The following is a 17,229-nucleotide window of genomic DNA, read 5'->3' as shown; positions in this document are numbered from 1 at the left end:
ACACTCTGAGGGGGTTTAACTCTACTGTTTGACCGTTATTAGGTTCAAACTCTGAGGGGTTTAACTCTACTGTTTGACTGTTATTAGGTTAAAACTCTGAGGGGTTTAACTCTACCGTTTGACCGTTATTAGGTTAAAACTCTGAGGGGTTTAACTCTGCTGTTTTACTACAGGTCCGAGCAGCTCCGTGGACAGCTGCTTCGAGGCCAGTGGGCCAACACGTTCTCACTCCCAGTGCGTCAACCCCCTGACGAACGGTCACTGTCCCTCCTCGTCACATGCCTGACTCATTAGGTACCCGTTTTTCGTCATGAGGTGACGAGCGGGGATTTCAATTCATTCCAATGCAACCCCCTTCGCGGCGATATGTGACGCTCAGAGTAAAGTGATCCAGCCGACCGGACTCGGCGCTGAACGACGCACTGAGCTGGAAAACTTTTTTTCCCCTTTGAAGCTTTATTGAACCTGGTGTGTCTGACATAGCTTTCATCCAAGCCGTCATTTTGGTTATTATTTATTTACTGATCTTGGCGTTGGTGCAGAATAATAAACAAACAAACAAACAAACAAATAAATAAATTACATCCTTGTCGGAAGACCAGACGGGGTGGGGGTGTGTAATAAATAAATAAAGAAATACATATTTTTGTCCCGTGCGTAATTGTCAAGATCCGCATTTCGATTAAACTCGCCTTTCTTCTTTTGTACGAGTTGTTGGACGACTGCATTTTCATTTTATTTACTTATTTCCCTGTCCTAAGTCATGTTTATGGATACACAGTTGAACATATTGTCATTTTACCCTCGGCATTTTACCCTCACTTTGCTGAATATCTGTTGATTCATGTCATAAACACGTTTTGTTCATTAAAAATATGTGGTGTTTATTAAAAATATGTTGTTCATTCAAATCGGTTGTTGTTCATTGCAGAACAATAGAATATTAATACGGTGATTTATATACAGATATTGATCGCGCAGTGTGACCACAATCACTACGCACGGAGGCGTGAGGGACATTTGAAACAGCTGCAGCGACTACTGACACTTCAACCTGTTTTGGCTCTAAACTTCAAAACTATGACATTGCATAGTTTAGGACGTGTTTATGTACGAATTCATCTGTTGTTAGGTCATATTATTATTGCATGAAACACACAATACAACTTTTGATCACAAAAAAACTACCGCACGTAACATTTTACTTTCCGTAGTAAAAAAAAACAGGTTCGCGCTAATAACTTTTGAATGGCGTGACGTAATTTCACAAGCTTTCCCAGGATTGGTCGGTGTTGAGTGCTGAACTAGAGGATGTGACGTCATTGCAACGGCGCCACCATAGACTGCGACACTGCCATCTACGGCGTCTGGACGGAACTACAACACCTTAACAGTGTGTTTGTGATCATGAGGAGTGGAAATTAAGCCATGTTGATTTAATTCAACAGCATGTGAATAAACAGTGAGGAATCAGAACAGTTAGACAGCTCTTTTTCAACAAAGTCCAAATAATTCAAGTAACTCAAGTCATATAGGCCTTTTTTTTTTTAATTGCAGAAAACAACATTTCTCCCCCCTTCTCCCTCCTCCCGCCCAGGAACCTTAGTTTATAATATAGTGTAGAATGAACCCGTCCACTGTAGTAATGTTTATGCACAACTGCACCACTTTAGCCAGCTCCTTTATTTCTGGTTTTACATTGGACAAACTGATTAAGGCTCCATTTTCAGGAGACACAGCTATTCTTTAATAACTTCCACATTCGTTGGGTTACGTTCAGAGGTTTATCAGGGCAGGGCCTAGGGTCATCCAGTGTTAGCAATTACAGACCCATCTGACCTTCACAGGGGTCACAGGTCAACTTTTCATGTGAAATTTGACGATTTTTGCTATCAATTCAGGCATAAAACACCAATACTTGGAGCTGGGAAGCTGAAATCTTTAGATTCTAGTCCAGACCTTGGAGCAGATTGAAGATCAGAGCTGTGCTCCACTCAGAAGTGTCCAAAATGGCCATGGTAAGTGTCAAAGGTCACAGGGGTCAAACATCAAAGTTAATCCTAACAAAACACACACGCTTTAAGTAATCATCATGAAATTTAGATGAGTTGTATATCAGAGAGTCCTCTATCATTATATTGTATTCCCATTGCTCTGGGGGCCACGGGGGCCCCTGGGGGCCACTTCGCTTTCCCATGCTCTCACAGATTTGGGTGTCGGGTCAGTGGAATAAGGGCCTCACAATGAGTCCACAGGCCAAGTTTCAAGTGATTCGGTTGGTTTCTATGGAAACAGCGGCCTCCTGGAGACAGAGGAATGCGGCTGTTTGAAGCCCCGCCTCTCGAAAAGTAATGGCTCAATCAGGACCGAACGCACATCAACGTGTTCGTCTTGGGCCCCCGGAACCACTGATATCAAATTCAGAACTGTACGACTTTTAGAAATATATTTCATCCATTTCAGCTTTTCAGATTCAGAGCCTCTCAGACTTAATGCCTGAGAGACCTTCTGAGTCAGAAAAGCTGAAATGGATGAAATATATTTCTAAAAGTCGTACAGTTCTGAATTTGATATCAGTGGTTCCGGGGGCCCAAGACGAACACGTTGATGTGCGTTCGGTCCTGATTGAGCCATTACTTTTCGAGAGGCGGGGCTTCAAACAGCCGCATTCCTCTGTCTCCAGGAGGCCGCTGTTTCCATAGAAACCAACCGAATCACTTGAAACTTGGCCTGTGGACTCATTGTGAGGCCCTTATCCACTGACCCGACACCCAAATCTGTGAGAGCATGGGAAAGCGAAGTGGCCCCCAGGGGCCCCCCGTGGCCCCCAGAGCAATGGGAATACAATATAATGATAGAGGACTCTCTGATATACAACTCATCTAAATTTCATGATGATTACTTAAAGCGTGTGTGTTTTGTTAGGATTAACTTTGATGTTTGACCCCTGTGACCTTTGACACTTACCATGGCCATTTTGGACACTTCTGAGTGGAGCACAGCTCTGATCTTCAATCTGCTCCAAGGTCTGGACTAGAATCTAAAGATTTCAGCTTCCCAGCTCAAAGTATTGGTGTTTTTATGCCTGAATTGATAGCAAAAATCGTCAAATTTCACACTAAACCTTGACCTTTGACCCCTTCTGAATGTGGGATTGGTCTGAAATTGCAGATAATGGGTGGCCCTAGGCCCCTGACAAAACCCTGAAACTTTCAGACTTCCAGCTCAAAGCATGTGGAAGTTATTAAAGACTATCTGTTAAATTTAGTCTTGTACACAATGGGGGATTAGAAATGAACACTGCTTTTTGGCCATTTTGGACACTTCCGAGTGGAGCAGAGCTCTGATATTTGGCACCGTCAATCTGCTCCAAGGTCTGGACTAGAATCTAAAGATTTCAGCTTCCCAGCTCCAAGTATTGGTGTTTTATGCCTGAATTGATAGCAAAAATCGTCAAATTTCACATGAAAAGTTGACCTGTGACCCCTGTGAAGGTCAGATGGGTCTGTAATTGCTAACACTGGATGACCCTAGGCCCTGCCCTGATAAACCTCTGAACGTAACCCAACGAATGTGGAAGTTATTAAAGAATAGCTGTGTCTCCTGAAAATGGAGCCTTAATCAGTTTGTCCAATGTAAAACCAGAACTAAAGGAGCTGGCTAAAATGGTGCAGTTGTGCATAAACATTACTACAGTGGACGGGTTCATTCTACACTATATTATAAACTAAGGTTCCTGGGCGGGAGGAGGGAGAAGGGGGGAGAAATGTTGTTTTCTGCAATTAAAAAAAAAAGGCCTATATGACTTGAGTTACTTGAATTATTTGGACTTTGTTGAAAAAGAGCTGTCTAACTGTTCTGATTCCTCACTGTTTATTCACATGCTGTTGAATTAAATCAACATGGCTTAATTTCCACTCCTCATGATCACAAACACACTGTTAAGGTGTTGTAGTTCCGTCCAGACGCCGTAGATGGCAGTGTCGCAGTCTATGGTGGCGCCGTTGCAATGACGTCACATCCTCTAGTTCAGCACTCAACACCTATGCTCAACACCGACCAATCCTGGGAAAGCTTGTGAAATTACGTCACGCCATTCAAAAGTTATTAGCGCGAACCTGTTTTTTTTTTACTACGGAAAGTAAAATGTTACGTGCGGTAGTTTTTTTGTGATCAAAAGTTGTATTGTGTGTTTCATGCAATAATAATATGACCTAACAACAGATGAATTCGTACATAAACACGTCCTAAACTATGCAATGTCATAGTTTTGAAGTTTAGAGCCAAAACAGGTTGAAGTGTCAGTAGTCGCTGCAGGGACGATTGATACAGCTGTTTCAAATGTCCCTCACGCCTCCGTGCGTAGTGATTGTGGTCACACTGCGCGATCAATATCTGTATATAAATCACCGTATTAATATTCTATTGTTCTGCAATGAACAACAACCGATTTGAATGAACAACATATTTTTAATAAACACCACATATTTTTAATGAACAAAACGTGTTTATGACATGAATCAACAGATATTCAGCAAAGTGAGGGTAAAATGCCGAGGGTAAAATGACAATATGTTCAACTGTGTATCCATAAACATGACTTAGGACAGGGAAATAAGTAAATAAAATGAAAATGCAGTCGTCCAACAACTCGTACAAAAGAAGAAAGGCGAGTTTAATCGAAATGCGGATCTTGACAATTACGCACGGGACAAAAATATGTATTTCTTTATTTATTTATTACACACCCCCACCCCGTCTGGTCTTCCGACAAGGATGTAATTTATTTATTTGTTTGTTTGTTTGTTTGTTTGTTTATTATTCTGCACCAACGCCAAGATCAGTAAATAAATAATAACCAAAATGACGGCTTGGATGAAAGCTATGTCAGACACACCAGGTTCAATAAAGCTTCAAAGGGGAAAAAAAGTTTTCCAGCTCAGTGCGTCGTTCAGCGCCGCGTCCGGTCGGCTGGATCACTTTACTCTGAGCGTCACATATCGCCGCGAAGGGGGTTGCATTGGAATGAATTGAAATCCCCGCTCGTCACCTCATGACGAAAAACGGGTACCTAATGAGTCAGGCATGTGACGAGGAGGGACAGTGACCGTTCGTCAGGGGGTTGACGCACTGGGAGTGAGAACGTGTTGAGTGGGCGGGTTCTCGGCCGGCCAATCCAACATGGCGCTGTTCAGGCCGCCATATTTGAGTCACAAAAACGACTCCCCAAAACCAATGGGGGACGTCACGGACGCTACGTCCATTCTTTTTACAGTCTATGGTTAGGACTTCTACTCTGTGCTCGGCTTAGGAAATGTTATTTCACTTATGGTAAACACTTAACAACTATAATAACTACACACTATTTAGCATTAGTTAAGCATGAAATACTGAATTCATCATTTATAACACATGAATTCTCATTAGTATGTAGTTTATAAACACAGTTTAAAATGTGTTACTCATCATTGATAAGCACTAACTTTATTCATAAACTACATACTAATGAGTATTCATGCATAATAAATGAAGAATTCAGTATTTATTAATGCTTAATAGTGTGTACTTATTATAAAGTGTTACCTCACTTTTTATTCAAACAGGAATATACCTTGTTCATGAGTCCAGAGAGGAGGCATCCTGGAGCCAGCAGCTGCTCCGTTTGCAGCCATCAGCTGCAGAAAACCTAGCCTTCAAGTTTCTGCGTGAACATTTCCTCTAATGAAGTAGGAGACTCTCCAGTTCTCAAACAAACACCTCGCTCTTAGCTGAGCCTCGCTTCATATCACCACCTTTCTTTGGCTGTGGATGAGCTCTTTAGACTTGAAACGGTTTTGGGACATTTCTGTGATTATCCTTGTGTTATTCTCTTTTACGTTTCATAGACTAAGCCTCTCTTTCTCCAACAGGATGAGGAGGGAGATCATTTCCCTCTGCTCTCTTTGAGATTTTACACTGGTCCTGCCTCGGCCAGAAGCTTTCTCTTCAATGTGTTTATTTCTAGGCATAGTTTTGTGATTTCAACTTGCCGGTCATACAACCCTGTGAAGGACCCAGACTCCTTAAGGCAGGGAAGATTCTCCACAAATGCTTCAGCCACTGAGGTTTCTTGCTGAGTTGAAGGGTAGGCAGTGGAAGAGAATATGACTTTGGAGAGGTGGTGCATTATTTAGATTTAACACTTGCGTCTTGGAGTGTGTTCCAGAGGCACGATATGATCTCCTCTGTGAGGAAATGATGTACAATGTCGTGGGAAAACTGTGCAATCTGAAATTGCCCCGGCCACGGAGCAGAGCAGCACGACATGAAAATAACGGTGTCTCATGAGCTAGATGATGCAGGCAGACACAAGAGGACACACTGTCATCTGCAGAGTAGGTGTACAATTCACTATTACTGGTGTGCACTCAACTCAGTGAAGTATAGAAGACAGTCCTGATGCATCTACTGGACCCTAACCCTAAACCTCAGGGCAGAAGTACTTTCAACAAACCCACCTACCCTACCCTAACCCTACACTATGGCTGAACACTCTGCTCAGAGAATTTAATTGCCCTAGTATGTTTGTGCCAACAGACAGTGTTTTTTTAAACACTTGGGTATCCATATTGGTTGACACCTGCCTTGATCATCTGCCTTACAAAGAATGGCGAGGTAAATGGAAGTTAATGTAGACTTAATGCTTCCTGTGGGACGTTCCCATTTCCAGATGGTTGCATACGTCAATGATTTAGCTTGCAAAGATCTTATATTAGTGTATATATACACACACACACACATATACACACAGTCACGACCTGGCTCTAGGCAGGACAAATACCATGAAACGTAGAGGTAAAATAACAGAATGATAAATTTATTAACTCAAAAGAAGATCTCAACCAAACATAATCAAGCCAGGTGAAGCAAGGGAAGAGGAGGGAGGAACGGGGACTGGCCAGGCCCACACCGCCGACCTGCAGACAGACATACAAGCACAGACAGAAGCAGAGACACACAACCACACACACACATATGACAGGTCCTATTGGCAGTAGGCCGGCTACCTATACACACATTTTTTAAATGTATGTTTTTATGCTGTTCTTTTCCCCATTTCTAGTTCTTACTCTTAAAGGACAATTCCGGTCGAATTCAACTCAGGGGTGTATGTTCCTATCATTTTAGGTCTAAAAGAATGAATCTGAAGATTTTCAGTTTAATCGCTCCTGTTTTGCGGTAGTTGTGTCTGTCCCCGCGTCCCCACGGCAGCAATGAATGGGAGTGGATGTAAGTTCTGCTGTTTAGGCTGTTTCCTACGGAAGCCGAGAACGGCCAGGTCCGTATAAATTTTTTTTATTACCGTTTTCTCGTGATAACGACTTAATATTTCGTTATCTCGAGATAACAAAGTCCGTTTTCTCGTGATAACGAATTAATTTATTTCGTTATCTCGAGATAACAAAGACCGTTTTCTCGTGATAACGAAATAATCATAGAATGTGTCGTTGACATGGTTGCCATGGTTGCCATGGTTGCCAGCAACAGGAGGCTACTGTTCAGCTCGAGCATGGGGCAGTTAACTTTTCTACTCTAGCCTACTCACTGGTGTGATTATTGTCCACACCAGCTGTCAACAGTAACTTACCAGTAAGTTACACTTAACGTTAGTTTGTATAACGTCACTGTGCTGGGTTTATTTAAGGGGCTACCGGCCGGTGGTCCCATCTATCCTGTTTCAGCTAAGCTAACGTTAGCTACTGGCTGCTGCTGCTGTCAGAAATCACAACCTTATCTCGAACCATCAGACACCTGTTGCCTGCGACCACTGACATGTAGGCTAATGTTAATTTGGCAAGACAGCAGTGTTCATGAGCTTTATCTGAGCAGCAACTAGCTAACATTACCTTAGCTGAAGCTGCCATAACGTAGTCTACTCTCATGTGTTTATGCTAACCTGTAGCCCCTTAAATAAACACAGCTCAGTAAACAATCTAACGTTAAGTGTAACTTACCGGTACTTCATTGTTGACAGCTCCTCAGAGCAGACTAACGTTAGTGGCAGCTCTTGAAGGCTGAAATCAGGATGATGTGATCACATTAATCAGCTCACTGATTTGAGTTCTACACATGGTTTTGGGCAATTATCCCACGAAAACATCTCTTCTGTTACGTTAGATCTGTAGATGTGTAGTGTTTCCAACAGACTCGCTTTAGTAGCCTCCTGCTACGAACATACAGCGGCTAACCAGCTGCTACCATGGATGTATTATATAAACCGTCTTTGATTATATCAAAGACGGTTTATATCTTTGATTATATTAACCCCGTAAACAGAAGCGATTGCACCGGGGAAACATGTTGCTAGGCAACCATGTCAACGACACATTCTATGATTATTTCGTTATCACGAGAAAACGGTCTTTGTTATCTCGAGATAACGAAATAAATTAATTCGTTATCACGAGAAAACGGACTTTGTTATCTCGAGATAACGAAATAATAAGTCGTTATCACGAGAAAACGATAATAAAAAAAATATTATGGACGTGGCCGTTCTCGGCTTCCGTAGTTTCCAGCCCTCAAAGCCGCAATTTTTTTCCACAGACAGCGTCAGATGGAGACTCAAACATGCACCCAGAAGTTTATTTACTTCAACAAGCCGACATGTTTGTAAAACTAGATCTAATTCAAAGTCTCCCGGAGTCTCACGCGAGCCCGAAGTTGCAGTGCTGGTGTATTCAGGCGCAGTGGGAGCTACCGCTTGTGTCATAAACACAGGAATATCAACTCTTTACTTACTTGAAGTGTACATTTTCTCCCACAGACAGCGTCAGGTGGCTAATCAAACATGCGCCGAGAAGTCTTTTTTACTTGAAGCAAGTAAAGAGTTGATATTCCTGTGTTTATGACACAAGCGGTAGCTTTTCCCACTGCACCTGAACACACCAGCACGGCAAGTGGGTCTCGCGCGAGACTCCGGGAGACTTTGAATTAGATCTAGTTTTACAAACATGTCGGCTTGCTTGAAGTAAATAAACTTCTCGGTGCATGTTTGAGTCTCCATCTGACGCTGTCTGTGGAAAAACATTGCGGCTTTGAGGGCTGGAAACAGCCTAAACAGCAGAACTTACATCCACTCCCATTCATTGCTGCCGCGGCGATGCAGGGACAGACGCAGCTACCGCAAAACAGGAGCGATTAAACTGAAAATCTTCAGATTCATTCTTTTAGACCTAAAATGATAGGAAAATACACCCCAGAGTTGAATTCGACCGGAATTGTCCTTTAAATGTTTTGTCCACATTGAGTTGCCCCTTGCTATGAAATGTGCTATACAGTAAATAAAGACGCCTTCCGTTCCCTTGCCTATAATATTCTCAGCCCTGATCTGAAGTATTTTTGATTTAGATTGCAGTATTGGTTGATCATTTACAAGAACTATAGGAACACCAACCCTAACCCTCCAACACTACAACTTTTTTAGATTGAAATTCCTACATCAGGCCTACATCATTTCCCCAGTGATTTCTCCTGTTAGACAGCTGAACAGGCTGGCTAACAGGCGGTGCATGTCGCTGATTCAGACCTCTGCTTTCAATTAGTCATAGGACTATGTATTTTATAAATAAAATGTTGACCCTGACTGTGTTAGTAACCTTCAAATCAGTTAACAGTCAGCCCCATCAATTGAGTTGAACCAAATTAGAGGCTGGATTAATTCTTTAAAGTTAAATTATACATTTTCTAAATGGATGGATGTAAAGAAATTTTAAAAAGCCCATCACAAAGGCAAGTAATGTTCAGTGATAGTTCAAAGTAACGATCAAACATGCTTGGTACATAACACAGAAGCACACCAAATACAACTCTTGTGGAATACCTAACTCGACTTCAGAGTATGAGCCAACAGAAAGACAAGTCCTGACTCCATCAAACACTTTGATGCACACACACACACACAAGCATTGTAGGACTAATTTTTGTACATTTTATGACTAGAAAATGTTAAAATAATTGGCATGGACTGTATTTACCAGCCTCCAAAATCATTTCTTACAGTGTAGTAACACAGACACAGAGATAGAGGAAACATATTGAAGAAAAGTGTCAGTCATTCATTCACTCAGATGATGCTCTCTGTGTTAAGAGCACACTGTGGCTCCTCCTAACCCTACAGTATAAGTGTGTGTGTGTGTGTGTGTGTGTGTGTGTGTGTGTGTGTGTGTAGATAGATGAGGGATAGCCCTGTGGGACGCTTCTCACTGTTCAGTATGACAAGGCTGCCAAAAAAAAGTGACGCATCCTTAAAAGCGTTTTCTCCACAGACGGTGATTAGAGGAGGCAGTCCTCTCAGACTGTTCAGGATACGTCAGATATATAAAATAATACTCAGCCTTTATAACACTCACTTCCTCCACTTCTTTTTCAGATCTTTGAAGAAATGCTTTACAGTTAATGACTGACATCTCAAAATTCACTTTCAACATCTAAGAGGATAGAGCATTGATTTATAAAAAGGTGCATATAAGAGTTTTACTGATTTATTAGCCATTAGTGCAAAGTGCCCCAGCATCATGTTCCATATTATGCATCACACGGCATAATAACATAACGAAGCTCTGATATAATCCAACAATATGACATACTGTAAGTCTCATTATGTTATGTGACCTTACATGATGTAACATGAGATGTCATTACATCACCATGAAAGGGCTTAACTTCATTTTAATACATGCATTTAAAATGTTGCTATGTGTATTTATACTTATATGTTAATATATCCACCCATCCATCCATTGGCTGTACCACTTACCTGTGCAGGGTGGAGGGCTGGGTTTGAGCCAATCCCAGCTGACATACAGTAGGATGTTGTCAGGAAGTTGAAGGTGGAGGAGAGAGCGAGGGCGCGGTTGATGTCGATCTGCTTGTTCGTCCTCATGGTTTCACATGGAGCAGCGAGCTGAGAGACAAACAGAGGGAATGTGAAATATTTAACAAATAAGAATAATCACTGCTGATCCTTTCTGTGCTGCTCATACTGTATCAGTAAAGGTATTACTGAGGCTAATAAAGAAAAAAAAAGTAAGTTGTGGAGTTTGGACCCAAATGCCGACTCGGAACTAGCAGGTTATGTGAACCAAAAAGTGTTTCTTAAGAAAAGGTAAATAAAAGGGTACAACAGAAACACAGTATCAACTAAAAGGTCAACAGGCTTCAGGCCTGGACAAGCTAGAGATATCAAAGTACCAAATGAAAATCAGAATGCTCAACACAAAAACAGAAAACCAAGAACTCACTCTGAAACAGGTACATGGACAGAAAACACAGGGTCAGGGAACGAACACAGACCAACCCACAAAGACAAAACAAACCGGACACATAAAATAAAATAAGAACAACCGAACATTTGAAGATGTGATTCTGCGTGGACAATAAACTGTTGAAATATGAAGTTTGGTTTGGTCAACTGCTGTTGTGTGTCCCGACCGTGAACTGTAACGGCTCGTGTGTGAACTGTGGCTATTAGCTTAGCTGGTTAGCTGTAGCTATTAGCTTAGCTCGTTAGCTGATATTTACTACATATTCTACTCCAGTTTCTTCATCAGATTGATTTCATGCTGCCTGTTAATGTTGGGATGCTGCTGTCCAACTCCTGCTGCTCAGGCAAACGGAGCCAAGGCAAATACGTCTGAGGAGTTTTTTTGGTAAATTGCCTAAATAAATCGTAGCTAACATGCTAATTAGCTTGCTCTTCTTCTCTGGCAAAACACGACCACATTGCATTGTGGGATACGGGAGTAGAACGTAGTGTACATCGCTTGTTCACTCAATTTTGCGGTGCATTGTGGGTGTTTTGTCTTCCACTACATAGTGGATGAAATTAATCATGGAGAATTCGAACAACACTATAAAATGTTGAACACACTATATAGTTAGAGCACTACATCCGTGATAGGGGGAGATTTAAAACACAGCTCATGACACAGGAAAACACAACACAGAACTAAAAACACAGACCATAACATATGTTACACAAAATAGTGTAACTTCATGTGACATGGTTTAACATGCAACATGTTCCTTTCATGGAAGGAAACAAAACATATGTTCTCTGCAGTTTACTGCTGTGATTTCATGTTCAGTTACCCAGGGCAACAGGTAGAAGCACTCTCACACCAGACTACAGTCTCAATTCACTGTCAGAAGTTTAATTTTCAATAATTTAATAGTCTCAGTGAAAACTGCTCAAAGTCTGATAAAAGCTGCTAACATCATAAAACCCTGGCTGATGTCCCTACAATGAAATATTCCATCACACATTAATTGTGACTTGTGTTTCATGTTTAATGTCTGGCATATATTTAGGCCACGGTTTTTATTACACTATTGCCTTAAACCCCCATTATCACATCACATCACATTTATGGGCTTTTATATTATTTCAGTGATCGCCTCACCGTTTGTTCAAAGAGGAGGAGAGCTTGATTGATGTGAGGAGAATTAAAATAGAAGTAGAGAGGATTAAAGGGGAGAATGGCAAAAAAGGCAATAAAAAGAGAGAAGAAGGAGGATAAGAGAAGGGCGGAGAGAGAGGGAATGGATGTAAGAGGACCGTAGGGGAAGGGAGAGAAGGGCCTCAGCATCTCTCTTCCTGAAGAGGAGAGTAGGAGGAGTATCACACAAAGAGCTAATGAAGAATAAGAGCGGATGAGTGGACGTGTGTTTGTGTTGTTTTGAGCAAAAGAGGAGGGTGCAGAGTGTAAGGAGTGTGTGTGAAGTGTGTTCATGTGTGTTTCAGACTTTCAACATGAGTAGACAGTGTGTTTTAGTAGTGGGTGACATGTGAGAATGGATGGATGGAGTAGTCTCTTCTGATGTCATAGATATGGAAATAGGACCTCAGGTGTATTTGTGTGAGTGTGTGAGTGAGGAAAACTCACGGTTTGAACCCAGTGATGTTTGAATGTTTGAGTATTGTTAGGACATGTTGGCTGGTGCTCACAGCTTCAAAGGGCATATTAAGATTTAGGATTTGGCTAAAGGGTTCAGGTTAAATGAAGTTAGTGTTACAGGCCTCAGGTTGAGTCACCTGGTCTCAGAAGATAAATGTCCTGTTTTCACAGGAAAAGAAGAGACAGAAGTCATTCTGTGCCTTCTCCATGGCAGGCTGGCAGCTGTCTGAGGAACGTCAGTCCGACGCAGCCACAACACGCGCTCACACACGGGGATACTGCCTCTTGTGGGGGAATTAGAGACCTACACTCGGACCTATGGAGTTTTTCATGTGAACAAAGAACAGTTGTGATTCCAGTCAAGCTTGAAGCCAGCCTCATAGCGTGTCTCAGAAGTCAGCCATCTCTGTGTGAGTGACTTTCCGAGTATCCAGAGGCATATGGAGAGTTCCTAATGGCCTCTCAGCATCTTCACTTATTTATTGTTCTCTCTCCCTCTCTTAGGCACAACAGAGGCATATTCCTTCAGCTCTCTGCAAAGTTTGAAGAAACGCTGCTTTAACCAAGTTTATCATGTTTAAAGTTTACCCACAGCACTTTCCTCCAGCTTAGTCACTGTTTCAAGCAGTGCATTACTTAAAAAAAGTACTTACTGCAAATCACTGCAGCTTATAGATTCAATTTCCCCACATTATTTTCCTTGAAAAGGGCATTTGTCTCCCACTGTGGTGACTTGCATTTTTACAACTCACAAATACTGCAATAAGTGCAGCTTTTCTTACTGCTTTTAAGTTTGTCACCTACGTCTGGGTTCTGTTGTAATCCACTAAATCTAGTTTTCCACCTCCTTTAGCCCAAGTGCTTTAGTATCTTGTATTAAAAGTTTTATATATATATATTTTAAGAACAATTCTGAAGAAATCATGTGATGAAGTTCATGTATTAGGGAAATTTTGAGGGGGAAAATAGTAGTAGTGGGAATGGAGTCACAAGGAAGGACTCAAAGTTTGAGAGGTGAAAAGTTTTAATCATCTAAATGTGGAACAAGGAGGAGGTTCTTCATTTTTTGATTTATGGGTGTCCAAAACTCATTGTTCATATCATATATCATATAATATTGTTAAAACAACCGACTGGGGGCGTCGCGTGGCGTAGTGGTTAGAGCGGGCGCCCCATGTATAGAGGCACAGTCCTTGCTGCGGTCGGCCCCGGTTCGAGTCCCGCGTCGGGCGCCATTTGCTGCGTGTCATCCCCCCTCTCTCTGCCTCCCCATTTCCTGTCTGTCTTAACTGTACTATCTATAAAAGGCATAAAAGCCCAAAAAATACACTTTAAAAAAAAAAAAAAACAACCGACTGAATTTGAAGTGTACTGCGGGAAAATTATAATACAGACAATCAAGTTGACATGAACAACACCAGAGGGGTGCACTTAGGCTGTCTTTACACTGCACGGTTCGGTTCCAGGGTGCCATTCCGAAGGGCCGCCACTCCGAACGTTTACTTTAATTTGTCGGAATGCCGACCCTTAATTATTTATGGGAAAAGGGTGCCATTACGAACCTGAAAGAAAGGGTGCCATTCCGAACCTGAAAAAATCTTGAATGGTTTAAGGCACGGAGTAAACAAGTTCAGTTGCGGTGGTAGCGTAGTGGTCAGAGCATCTGCTTTTGACGCGGTGGATCAGGGTTCGACTCCCGGGGGAGATATTAACTGCGATTTTATTGGCCTCTACCTAACCTTTTTACTAAACTTAACCAACTCCTTTCTACATTGCCTAAACCTAACCAAAGCACAGAGCAAGGACATTTATTTTCAGCAGGAGTGCCGCGGCTGCATCAGATGGATGTAATGCATCAGACTCGCACCTGGGTGAAACTTTGGAGGGGGAGGGGCCGGTCGGGCGCTGTCCCCGCGGCGCGTCGTGTCAAGCCGGGCAGGAAGTCAAACCACGAGAGAATCCGGTCAATTTTCAAAATAAAACACATTCGGAACGGCGGCCCCTCGGGAAGTTCGAAATGACGGACCTTCGGGAATTTTCGGACTGGCAGACCGTCGGAATGGCGGTCGCCCCCCGCACGGTTCAAGTGGCCCAATTCCGATTTTTTTCTCTCAAGTGGCTCAGATCGGATCTGTAACATGAATGTGTAAACGGGACAAATGCGCATGGAATCGGATATTGTCAGATCAGATTCAGGCCCCCGTTATATGTGGAAATAAATCAGATACAAATCGGATCTCTGCCAATGCGTCTGCAGTCTAAACAGACAGATCGGATCTTCCCTGGCAATGCATGTCATACGTCATCAATGATAATATTAATTCACATGCTCACGCGTCTCGCTGAACCTCTGTAGTCCGTGATTGACACGTGGGGCTGACCGGGACTACCGTGGCCAGCTGTGGCCAGCTGTAATCACTGTCACAGGCGTTACAGTGTTTAATAAACTCGCCGTCCCTGTAAATGAGGGAAACCTCAATGACCAACGAGTTAAAATAAAGGTTTAAATAAATAAAAAAATAATTTTTGTGGTGTCCGCGCGTCTGTTTTTTTCCCCCTCACTAGTTCTTGTTTTCATATAGCCACTACAGTAACATTCATTTCTATGCAGATCGATACGAGGGCAAGCGAGGGAGCGTGAGATAAACACCAGATTTCAGGTTTTCCTACCGGCAAAAACCGAACCGAGCCGATAAGAAATCAAGAGAGGAAAAACAAACATTGTATAAATGTGTGAGGCTGTCCCGTCCTCACTACGTGAGCGACGGAGGATCAAACGGTGGCACAACTGTCACCGTCACTCAGCTGCTCATCTCACAGCAGCTCCGCTCCACGCATAGACTGTAAAAAAAAAAGGCTCCACGCAGCCACTTCACTAACGTTATTTAGTAACGTTCACTTTGTAAGTGACGTGTTGGATATAAACTCTGAACACCAGACTCACCTTTGTTTAAAAATATTACTATATTATATATTATTACGTGACAATTTCCTGAAATCACTAGTTTATTTCCAGCGGGTCGTTTCATGCAGGCACAGCAGGTGTAAATGCAGATTATCAGATCTGGGTCACTTCTGATAGAACATGTAAATAGACCGTCAAAAAAATCGGATATAGGCAACAAATCGGAATTGGGCATCAAGACCTGCAGTGTAAAGACAGCCTTAGAAGCCAGTTTAGTGGGTTAGCGAGGTATGTTGAAGGTGGCTCTCTTTCAACCTGGCTAGATCACCATGGTAACTTATGCTTAGCTCATAACCGGGTCCCAACCAGGTTATGTTCAGAGTTTCATCCTAAAATCAGCTATAAAAGCACCGCTGTTTCACTATTTAACTCATTTACAGCTGTGTCAGCTTTAAAAGTCCAGTGGAGCTGGATCAGAATGGAGGGTTTGTACGGAGGGAGAGATCAGCTGATCCGCTGCTGTTGACTTTCTCTCTGAGCATCTCCGCCTACAGATGTTCAGCTGCTGAGCCAAGCATCAGAACTCATTATATATTAGGCTATATATATATATATATATATTACTTTGATATAGGCTACAGTCTTTGGAGACCACTGAAAGAAGTTGCGCGCTCACAGCAGGACAGATAGCCTAATCAGATGGATAATTGGTAAAGTTAATTTCACTTTGATGTGGCCATGAATGAACTATTTTCAATGTTTCGCCTATAGCAGTATTGGCCAAATGTAAATATTGAATACTACACTATTTTCACAGTTAAAAATGTCTTTGTTGTCTTTGTACAGAGAGAATATGAGATCTACTTGTACAGCACCTAAAAAACCCCACTGTAGCATATTTTCATATGCACACCCAGTCTTAATGTTTTCCATAAAACACACTGGCATAATTTCAATCAGTAAAATATATGAAAACAATTAAAACACAATTTGAAAATGACAGTTGCTCTAGTTTATTTTTGTTTAAATGGATAAAGCTTCATATTTAAAAGTAGCGCAACGTTGAACTGTCAGAAATTAAAAGTAGCCTCGTCTCTTATTTCACCCTGAGGTTTCTTTATTTTCTCCAATTTTTCTCTGTTAAAAGGGTTTCCAGGAGTTGAGCGCCTTATGTTGTGTGCTGAACATCTGTCCTATCATGTCAGGAGTCGATGTGGCTGTTCACTCTGAGATTTACTGGACTGTTATATTTGCTAACATTCAGTTTATTATCAACTACAGGTCTTTTACAGTTACCTGGAGATGATGTGGCCTACACACCCACAGAGACTGTTATTACTGGACTGGACAGCAGCCGAGAGGTTTATAATTCAATAGTCATTATAA

The sequence above is a fragment of the Trachurus japonicus genome, chromosome 13 (assembly GCF_045865225.1).
Source record: "Trachurus japonicus isolate A0001 chromosome 13, Traja_1.0".
Taxonomy (NCBI): Eukaryota; Metazoa; Chordata; class Actinopteri; order Carangiformes; family Carangidae; genus Trachurus; species Trachurus japonicus.
Note: the sequence above shows the minus strand (reverse complement) of the source record.